Raw genomic sequence first — 11,025 nt, 5'->3', positions numbered from 1 at the left:
CAGGATATAGTCTGTTTCTTTGGAATGAAAGAACAACTGATAGAAACCCTTTTGGTTTTCCATGATTTTGTCTTTGTATCCTATGAGCAGAAGTGTTAACAAATGGGATTTGGAAGAGACTACAAATGTTTGCCCTCTAAATATTAAGCTACAGATCATCATATAAGGAATCTGAGAGAGGAGGTAGAAGGTCTTCCCAGCTGATAAAAGTTACATTGTAACCTGATTGAAGGGTTGGCAAAAAAAAACAGCAACAGACACAAATGATAGCTTGTCCTCATCCAAACAACAGCTAGGCCAGAACAGCATTGGGCCAAAGAAATTCCAGCCCAGTTCCCTTTATTATATAATCCTATGTTCACTAGGCAATTCTCTAAGTATAATTTAGCTTGCTATATATATCGGCTTCCCTGGTGGCTCAGACAGTAAAGAATCTGCCTGCAATGTGGGAGACCCAGGTTTGATTCCTGGGTCTGGAAGATCCCTTGGAGGAGGAAATGGCTACCAATCCAGTGTTCTTGCCTGGAGAATTGCATGGACAATTCTTGGCTGGCCGCAGTCCATGGGGTAGCAAAGAGTCAGACATGACTGAAGCGACAGAGCACATAGATCTGCTGAGTTATGACAATACGAGTATTGAGACCTCTGAGATTATCTATCTCAAAGGTTATTCTGGTTTTAACATTGGTCTCAATGACATTGGTCAAAGTGATTCTACTCTGAGTGACACAGTGACTCCTGGTTTGCTAAGAAATAAGTTTCCAAGCTTCCAAGACTGAAGATTAACCCTTGATGCCAAAGCAGTTTCTGGGAAAGGCACCTAACCATGTCTTTGGGCAATGATCAGTTATAGCTTCTCGGGAACAACAGCCACTCATTGGCTATCTGCTCTAACATTTCAACAGACAGAATTTTGCCACTGTATATCCAATGTTGAGACTCTAAAAGTGACTAAGTATTATTTTCTAAGTAAACAAATGAAAATATCACAAATGTTCCTATCTTTTATCAAAAATTAATTCATCTAAGCTATTCTTGATGTTAATGATAGTTTGGTTCTACACCAAATCTTGGAATTATTAACTATGATATCAACCTACCCCTATAATTTATTGTGTCTTTTTGTGCTTCATTGCAGTTTAACTGCATATGCTTTAGATGCTGAATTCTCCTATTTAATCAGAATGTGTATTGATATTTTATTATTTTATACTCTTTGTTTCTAATTCTATTGATTCTCATTTTTCCCTAGTGAAAGGAACTACAAAATTTATTTAGCTGTCCCCACAGAAAATTTTTATCTCTTGATTCTAATAGTTGCCCATCACTGAAAATTTTATGTTAGGTTTTTCTGGTATGGTGGACAATATTACATTCACTGCATCAGAAATGAAGGCATCTAAATTTTGTAAAAGTTTAGATCCTACCTCTGGGGCTATTGGATGATTTAATCAGATAAAACAAGCCAAAGATATTTCTGGCACTTTGTGCCAAAAAAATGCATTAGTTGCCACCATTTTTAGCACAGACACCCTCTGACTAATACTTTTAGGGAATGGAGGTATATTGACACCTGTTCCTTTTTCCTTGCTTGTAGCTAAGAGCTTAGAATTCTTCCTCTTGTAAATATATTTGAAGTTATTTTTCCCTAAATACATTTCATTAAAGCTGTTTATGCTCAAGGATTTGATATAAACGTAGAGATTGGTGCTTGCCCTGTGCAACTCTTTTTACAAATTATTTTAAACAAAGTTAAAATAAGGTACAATCCATCACTGAGCTCTTGTTGACCTCATTTTTCACACATCTCTGCTCCTTTCCCGTTTCTCTGAATTGTGGAGTTGGAAGAAAACTTGAAGATCAAAAAATTATGGAATCATTGAGTTTTCAACTTGATATGAATTTAGAGATATCTGGTTTCTAGAATACAAGCCAATTCTTTATTCATTCATGGTAACTAAACTATTTTTCTTAATCCTCTTAAATGTTCCTTTAAACATCTACCTAAATTATATCTCCTAATTTCCTCTTTTTCAAACAGACTCTTCCAGCCCTCTTAAAAACACTTTTATATTAGAGGGTCATGTTTGTTTCTTGTATATTCCATGCTACCTTTCCTCTAATAGCTGATTTTTTAAATGACCTTTTGCGTTTAAATATATTTTCTCTAATTGCTAGGAATTGAAGCAAAACTCCCTGGTTATCTCCAGTTAATTTTTTATAGATGGTATTTTGCTAGCAACTCATCAGAACTTCAGTGCATAGGACTTGCATGAAAAATTGTATATTGTCACTCCAAATTTTTCAATTTCACATTTAAGTTTCTTTTTTTAAATAGTATTTGAATGAATATCATTCCATCCAGATTTATGACCTACCTTTTACTTAACTGTTGACTATTCTGTCCTACTATAACTATGATGACTCACTCTCCAAAATTTTCAGTTAAATTTTGAAGCAAAGAAATTCTTCAGTTTTAATATCATTTTTTCCCCTTTTAAATGTGGTTTTTATGGATTACTTAACATATATGAAAAGATGAGAAAAGGCCAAAAATTTGAGGATTTGGGCCAGGCTATGTCATTATAATTTGCTGTTTGACTGTAATGAATCCCGTAATTTGTTCTTTGTCAATTTCTTCACATGTTAAATGGAGATAACAATTATTTCCTCCTTATTATAAAGGTTATGTGATGTGTATGAATGTGCATGTTAGAAAGAGAATCAAGTTAGACCACTTAATATAAAGACCCAAGGAAGGACACCTCCAGTGGGCCATACCTTGAGTTACGCATGCTACATATATTTTCCATTCAATAGTATCATCAGTCATATTCATGAAGTACATGGATGTATGCTAAGTTGCTTCAGTCATGTCCGACTCTTTTCAACCCCATGGATTATAGCCCACCAGTCTCCTCTGTCCATGCAGGTCTCCAGACAAGAATAGTGGAGTGGGTTGCCATGGTCTTCTCCCAGGGATCTTCCTGACCAGGGATTGAACCCCAACTCTTCTGTCTCCTACACTGCAGGCAGGTTCTTCACCACTAGCTCCACCTGGGAAGCCCCTCATGAAGTATATTTCGAGGGAAATTATTCAGCTTAAATTTTCAACTTGCTAGTCTCTTCTCTATCTGGTTCCATGTTGCCAATCAGGGTACAAAATCTTGATTTTTTTTTTTTTTCCATTACTAGCCCATGTTTGTTTTACAGATGTGGTGGCCTCTATTAATCCCATAGGAAAATGATCACACAGATATGCTGAAAGCTCTATTTGTTTTAGAAACTTTTCTCCCCTGACAGATGCTTCAGACTTTAGAACTGGGAACCTTGCTGTTAAGGTTTAGGCTTTGCCCAAATTCTTGTTGAATTTTGTTTTTTTGTTGTTGTTGTTGTTGTTTTTTTTTTAGAACTTGAAAAGGAAAAAATAATTTAAAAAATTTTACAGCTGTTTTAAAATTATTGTTATTATTTTATTATTATTTAATTTATGAATTTTGGCTATGCTATAACTTGGTCTTTGTACTTGAGTTTCCCTATTAGTGTGTGGCCATATCTTCCCTTCAGTGGTTGCAAAGAACGTTGTAGGGTGGGGTGTGTAAGTAGTCCATCATCTGAGCTCAGAACATTTTTGTTGTGTTTGGGTTCATCTGCCAACAGGATGCAGTACTGTTTCTTCAAGTCAAGAGTCCACAAGCACCAGTGACAAATGTTTCTGCCACTCCTTCTTGCCACAAAATCCTTTTGGAAGTCCTCTTGGACTTCCCTGGTGGCTCAGATGGTAAAGCGTCTGCCTACAATGTGGGAGACCTGGGTTCAATCCCTGGGTTGGGAAGATCTCCTGGAGAAGGAAACGGCAACCCACTGCAGTATTCTTGCTTGGAAAATCCCATGGATGGAGGAGCATGGTAGGCTGCAGTCCATGGGGTCGCAAAGAGTAAGACACGACTGAGCAACTTCACTTTCTTTCTTGGCACAAAGGGTAGAGGAGATTTCTGACAGCCTAGCTATCTGGTACTCAAATATCCTGGGCAACATAACAAACTCACAGGAGCATCATGGGATATTTTGAAAGAAACAGTGATATTCAACCATCTGATAGACACTGCAAAACTACTATATCAGGACTTCCCAGGTGGTCCAGTGACTGAGGCTCCGTGCTCCCAATGCAGGGGGTCTAGGTTTGATCCCTGGTCAAGGAACTAGATCCCACATGTGACAACTAAAACATCCTACATACCTCAACTAAAGATCCCACATGCCACAATGAATATCAAAGATCCCACATGCTGCAACTCAGACTAGGCACAGTTAAATAAATAAATAAAATACTGATACCTCAAAAAAAAATCTGAAACTATCAGATCTCATTTTCAACATAAGATCATGCTACATTCCTTTAGATAATACCATATTTTTATGAAACTGGTATTTTGAAGTTTGCTGTGACAAAAAGCAAGTACCACATCAAAATCAATGTGGAACAGGAAATATAGGTGACAGTGTCCAATACATTTCCAGAATTATAAAGTTGCATGGTGCCTAATATGGATACACATCTTATTTGCAAATATTTGTGGTTATTTAGGAATAGAATTGGAGAAGGCAATGACACCCTACTCCAGTACTCTTGCCTGGAAAATCCCATGTTTGGAGGAGCCCGGTAGGCTGCAGTCCATGGGATCGCACAGAGTCAGACATGACTGAAGCGACTTAGCAGCAGCAGCAGCAAGAATAGAATACAAATTTTTTCTTTCAATCACTTGTGTTCAAGCAACCATTAAGTTGTTAAGACATAAATACTTAAGTGGTTTGTATCTAACTATTTGCTGTTGCTGTTTAGTTGTTAAGTTGTGTCCACCTCTTTTGCAACCCCATGGACTGTAGCCCACCAGGCTCTTCTGTCCATGGGATTCTCCAGGCAAGAATACTGGAGTGTGTTGCCATTTCCTTCCTCAGGGGATCTTCTTGACCCAGGGAATCAAACCCTGAGTCTCCTGCATTACAGGCAGATTCTTTTACCACCGGGACACCTGGGAAGCCCAACTACTTGATAAATAGAACTATATTTATTATTTCTTTTGACTGCAGGATAGGATGAAAAAACTACTGAGACAGGAACAAGAGTGTGAACAGGTAATTTTGGGGAGCATCTGGTCTTTCACTGTGGTTTCTGGATCAACTGTTCTAGAACTTTTTCCCCGAGTTAGGTCTCTCAGTGCTGAAACTGAAGCAGACCTGAGACTGCTCTCAACATTTGCAACAGTTTTAAGCTGTGGTTCCCTCTATTTTATTTCCCACCTGCTTTCTGTCTTTCAGAAATCCCTAAAAATTTCTGACCCACTAACGTCAATCCTTTGTTTTGCAGTGATATTAAGGATTTTCAGAGTAGAATGGAGTAGGATGGTGGGGTGGGGCAGGGAGGATATAATGCCTTGTGTTTTTGGTACTTTACTAAATACATCATTTTGTATAGAAGAAATAATTTTTCTTTGCCAGTTAATGTCATTTTATTTCCTTGAAATTTTACTTTTTATTTTACAAATGTATACCAATTTATGTTTATAGTCGGCATTTTATTTTAGGTCCTTTGCTGAAATTAATTTCATGAATAATTATTTGGCCTTTGATCTCCATCTTGGATGTTGAAATCACTCTCACAGCCATGTTGACATCTTGATTTACTTATGAATATATCTCATACTAATTTTTGGTCACATTTCATTAGAAAATGGAATGTTTTCTTTTCTGGTGTATCTTTACTACAGATATGCAGTCATAAACACTGACAGATGATTAATGATCCAGTTTAGAAATCTGAAATTCTCATGAATTGCTCTTTTCTGAATTGAACTTTTTAAATAAAATAGCTCTCCTTTTCATACTTGGGACAGCACTAAAGATTTCTCTTAGTAAGAGAAAAAGTCATCCCTCTATTTTAGTCATTTTGAGCTACTATAGCAGAATGCTACAGTCTGGGTGGCTTAAACAGCAAACACTTATTTCTCCCAGTTCTAGAGGCTGGGAAATCTAAGATTTGGGTACCAGTAGATCTGGTATCTGGTATCTGATGAGGGGGTTCTTCCTGGATTACAGACAACTGCTTTCTTCTTACCTCCTCACATGATGCAGAGAAAGGAAGCAAGCACTTCTGTCTCTTCTTTAAAGGACACTAATCTCATTATGAGAGCTCCACCCTCAGAACCCAATTACCTCCCAAAGGCCCCATCTAAAAATATCACCACATGATGTGTTAAGATTTTAACATCTGTTCTTGGGAGGACTCCTTCCACCATTGTTTATAGATTTCCTCAGTTGGCCAGCAGTAAGCATAGAAAAAGCAAAAGAACTCTTTAGCCATGCTTATCTGCATCTGCAGATTCAGCATTTGCGAGAAAGTCAAATGAGATTATATTTACATGACATAAAATAACTGATTAAAAACTTCAGTCACGTTGGCTATTAGTCCACACACACATACACACACACACACACACACACACACACACACACACACACACACACAGCACTGTCAGGCAGATGTGCACACCAAAACACAACCTGGGCCACCTGCAGTTAAGAGACAACAGCATGTATAAAAGTTGCCTTAGCATGTACCACCTGGAAAATCTCAGTGGACTGTAAAAAACTCAAGACACATCTTTGCTCCTATCCCTGACTGCAGTCTCATTTCTCATCGGGATACTTCAGTGCCTAGTGCTAACTTGTCTAACTGTACTGTTGATCCAGGAGTATCAGGAATCCATTAGTTTAGTCTACCGAATGAGCTGTAGCAGAGAAAGCCCTGAAGCAAAGAGACACAGAATAGGTTGATTTTAGTGAATGGGCAAGAGGGTGGAAAACTTTCACGGCTTTTTCAGTGTCAGGAAGGTAGTAAGTAAAGTTGTCATGGCCCATGCTAAGCCTGGAATTCCCAGGGTGTAAGATGAGCACCCAGCCGTCCTAGAAGTGGGCTTATGATATAGGAAGTGAGATACAAACCTTAGCTATGTTGAGATTTTGCCTTGTATCAGTCCTGTATGTCTCTTTGAGTTTATTTCTCCAAATAACAGATTTCTTCAATAGACCCTGGAGAAGGAAATGGCTACCCACTCCAGAATTCTGGCCTGGATAATTCCATGGACAGAGGAACTTGGCAGGCCATGGGGTCACAAAGAGTTGGACATGACTCAGTGACTTTCAGTCACTTACTCGGACTATCATTCTAATACGTATCTTTTGCTAGTAATGGGTCCACTCAAAGAAGCTCCTGTTTGAATTAATACAAATTCCGAAGTAGTGGTTCCAGTTTCTATAATGGGGTTTTACTATATATTATTTCCTTTGCAAAACTCCTGAAAATTGATGAGACTGTTTATATAAAGGATTTGAGGTAATTTTGCTAAAAGTTCTGAGAAATAACTAAGAGATCTTTCATCTCATGGGACTTTGGGGCATAGGGCCCTGGCTAAGGCTCATATTCTATTAGCCTATTAAGTTTTGGAGGGTTATCTAAGGAATGTAGGGGAGAAAAAAACTCAGAGAGACACACAGGACTAAAAGAAGGCAAAATCTTAACATAATTAAGGTTTGTACTTCATTTCCTTTTTCACAAACCTACTTCCGTGATGACTGGGTGCTCATCTTACGCCCTGGGAACTCCACGCTTAGCACGGTCCATGACAACTTTACTAACTTCCTTAACATTAAAAAAGCATGAAAGTTTTCTTTCAATTGGAGTTTTCCTGGTGACTCAAATGGTAAAGAATCTGCCGGCAATGCAGGAGACTCAGGTTTGATCCCTGGGTTATTAAGATCCCCTGGAGAAAGGAATGGCTACCCAGTCTAGTAATCTTGCTTGGAGAATTCCATGGACAAAGAAGCGTGGCAGGCTACTGTCCAAGGGGTTGCAAAGAGTCAGACATGTCTAAGCAACTAACACAAGGCTTCAATGAGAAAAATGTGGAAAACCTAAAAAAAATTGCTTGGGAATAACTTTTACTTCTTTATTCTTCATTTTGTTGGTCTAATTAAAGTTTATATGCTAAGTCAAATAGACTCTAAAAATTGCTTAATTAAAATTTCACTATTTCCACTCTTTTCTGGAAGGCAGATTGCTAGCCTATTGCTACAAAATTAGTGGTGCATCTTGACTGATAAGAATTCTCAATTTCTTAGCAGAGTTTTGTCCACAACTACTTTAGAGACAGAAAACTTGAATATATTTATCTAAGGGATACTTAAATCAAACTTAAGTTTCCTAATTTTGTTTGTATGATTGGCCATGCCTGTGTAAGCTAGAAATATAAACTAGTGAATAAGTTCAAAAATATCCAGGTAACACTAGCTGAAATGTTCCCAAACTAAGATAATAATCTTGATCATAAGTTCAGCTTGGCAGGTGAAGCTCCTTATGTCCCATTTCTTATTTAAATATTTGATTTCTTAGAGGATTGCTTAGAACAGGGCCACTATAACCTGGGGGAGAGAAAACACTCACTCAAAATGTAGTTACTAGAACAAAGACAGACTTCTTTGTAAAGAAATCCTATTTTGGGTATGTTTGAATTGTCAGTGGTTGAGGTACGCTAGAATGAAGGCATTACTGTATTTGATCTTGTGATTCACTGTTTAGCCAACAGAAACTATGTCCCTATCTTTGCAGCATTATAGAGAAATAGCATTATATTTGAGAAAATATGCTATAGAAAAATATTATATTATAAAAAATAGCATTATAGAAAAATATTTTGATGGGTCTTTCTGGTCATTGTTTAGCACATTTATTTTCTGTCACATGACTGCTTTGTGGTCTCTTCAAATGGAAATTCATCCCCATTACTATGGATACTTTTATTTAGTTAATACACAATAGCGCATTACAGCGGCAACTGTTGTTTCAGAGATGAGGAAGCTGGGACTCAGAGAAAGAAAGTGAAGTACTCACAGTTACACAGAATTGCTTGGTTGGAAACACAACAGGAACAATAACCCAGTTCCTCTGGTTCCTAATCAAATTCTCCCTGATCTCTTCAAAGCCCTGTTCTTTCTGATATCATTTCAATATGCCTAGCTATTGCTGAAGTTTCACTTCCAACTTTTGATATAATTTGACCCTGGAAGGGCAAGTTAGATTGAGTTGATTCATGAGCAAACAGTGTACAGAAAGTGATAAATGCATTTTAGAGATAAATATGTTTAATTAGAGAAGAAGTATGAATACCTATAATAGGAACCTCACTTACTACTTCCAAAGCAAGATAAAGCATAAATGTAATTTTTCATGCTCTATTGTTTAGAAAATGAATTATGTATAAAGTTCTTAAAATAGCATAGTAATTTATTAACATACTTTCAATGAATTCTGGGAGAATGTTCTAAGACACAAAGCCTATGCCAGTATGTAATCATGGAATTTACCATTTTAATGTAGACTGAGTTTTTGGCAGAACATTTTATCAGAACACTTTGGAATGACAGTGGTACAGATGAACTATCTTTGTTGTTTTGTTCTATAGAAACAAACAAAAGTAAAAAAAAAAATACTGAATCAACTACTGAATCAGCTCCATTCGAATGTGCTTTAAACATCCTCTCTGGAACTGGTTCACTTTTTTTTTCTTTCAATCTTTATCTCATCTTTTTTTTTTTTTTTTGTAAATGTGAGAGATGACGTAGAATGTGAAATTTTTATGATGCTTCCATTTATGTCAACTCATTCCAATACATTCATTATTTATTTGGCAGTTAAGAGATTCTGTACTGCTATTCAGTTTATTTTGTCTACAAACATTTGTTATACAGTTACCAGTTTTCCTGGGTTCAAAAGAATTAGAAGTCCTGGAATATTCCTGAATGCCATAATATTTAAAAACTCAAAATACTTAGTAAATAATATTCTATTATTTAAATTGCTCTGTGTGGATGTGGGAGGGGACAGTTTCATTCGAAATGAGTTCTGAAATAAGTTCAGAACAAGAGCAGGATGGAAGATGCATATATTATACCATCACAGTACAACATATTTAACATGGAAAATTTGACTCTGTATTACTTCTTTTGAACATCAAGTGGATATGTTCTACTAAGTCTGGCTCCAACCTTCATTTAGATATTATGATGAGGAATACAATTTTTCACACTGCTCTTTATAAAAGACTATTTCAGATATGAGTTCATCCTAAAAGCCCCAAATATAAGATCTGATTCATTTTCAGAACTGTAAAACCTTGATCATACAAATTTCATAATATTATATATGTATTAAATCCTCTAATATCTCCAACATTCTAATAATCTAAATTTTGTGTCCCTCACCCTTCTAAGATAACTCAGTGTCTTGTGTTCAGAGTGACAAGACTGAAGAACATTTGATAAAATAAGTTTTATGTGTTATTTATGAGAAAGACACTTAAAGATTTAAATAAGCCTTTAAAATATTTACATCTTTACTTCTGACTTTCTGCTTTGCACTTTTTTTTAAATGGGCTTTTCTCCTATATTTGATGTAGATTTCAAACTTTAGATTTATAGTTCAACACCTTGCAACAAATTTTGTAAATATTCGGTGGGGACTTAGTCTTGAAATATAAACATTTCTTGCTATTGAAGCACTGAGGAAAAACAGAGCCCCTCATTCATTATGAGACATTCAGAAGACTAAAGAGATTTTGAACTTTTTTTCCTTTTTCTGGAACATCTTCTTCAACAAGAAAAATGAAATGTCATCATGCTAAGGTGAATCATAATAAATGTTATGTCTTGTCTGACACTGAAAATAAATCCAAGTAAGTTTGGAGAAATATTGGTGGCTTTTTCCCCCATAGAGGTTTAGATCAGCTTTATAAATTAAACAGTATGCGTTGACAGCTCAGGGGCAGTAAGTAAACTATTCAGTAGATAATCTCCATAGAAACCAAAAAAGTTAACCATCTCAATGTAAAATTGCACTTCTGGGCTCAAATGATGGATATAAAAATAGTGAAACTTTCTTTACTTCAAATTAATCACTAGGAACAAAAGTGC

Source organism: Ovis aries, chromosome 16 (genome assembly GCF_016772045.2).
Source record: "Ovis aries strain OAR_USU_Benz2616 breed Rambouillet chromosome 16, ARS-UI_Ramb_v3.0, whole genome shotgun sequence".
NCBI lineage: Eukaryota > Metazoa > Chordata > Mammalia > Artiodactyla > Bovidae > Ovis > Ovis aries.
The sequence above is the reverse complement of the archived record's forward strand: the minus strand, read 5'-3'. Positions refer to the sequence as shown.